This window comes from Protobothrops mucrosquamatus, unplaced genomic scaffold (assembly GCF_001527695.2).
Source record: "Protobothrops mucrosquamatus isolate PMUCROS unplaced genomic scaffold, P.Mucros_1.0 scaffold3567, whole genome shotgun sequence".
In the NCBI taxonomy this organism is placed as follows: domain Eukaryota; kingdom Metazoa; phylum Chordata; class Lepidosauria; order Squamata; family Viperidae; genus Protobothrops; species Protobothrops mucrosquamatus.
The window spans coordinates 64,431-64,944 of NW_015389533.1; the positions used below are offsets into that span (position 1 = coordinate 64,431).

General features: G+C 53.7%; 1 non-coding gene across 1 annotated transcript; it reads left to right on the forward strand.

Moving 5' to 3' along the window:
* The first annotated feature begins 364 nt into the window (after positions 1-364).
* On the forward strand, positions 365-453 carry LOC114923432. Its single transcript, XR_003810619.1, has one exon. It is a non-coding gene; the product is annotated as a small nucleolar RNA SNORD35 (small nucleolar RNA).
* The last annotated feature ends 61 nt before the right edge of the window (positions 454-514 follow it).

Here is a 514-nt window from a genome sequence, read left to right on the forward strand (position 1 = left end):
AAATTGAACAGCCTTCAATTTTGTGTAGGACACCACCCGTCTCCTGTTTACAACACAGACCTTTCAGCAGTTCCACACCCATTTGCACTTAGGTTCAGGTGACCCTGAAATTACAGGTGACCCCCAGGTGGCCTCAACAGTTCAGAGTGCTGAGGACCAGGTGACTGCAAGGAATATAAATCCCTCCATTGGCCGCCAGTCATTTAGAACCGAAGAAGCTTCTTGGATGAGAAGTGAAACTTTTTTTTTTTAGCTAAGAAAGTCCAGTTGTCTTTTGGAAAAAGTACCTGTGGGCTATCCTGGTGGGTCACTGGTTTGTGCTTCTACCCTGCCCCCCCTTTCCCTCCCCCCGCGAGGTCGCTGTGGCAAGGGATGCTTTTCTCACGATGGTCTGCGGAGCCCCTGAAAGTGGGTGCTGTCGACACTGCCCTTTGGCACGACTGATGCCCAGCCTGGCCTCGGGCCCTTCCTGTCTCGCCCTGAAGCCCAGGATGGGCCCCCTGAGGGGCTCCTG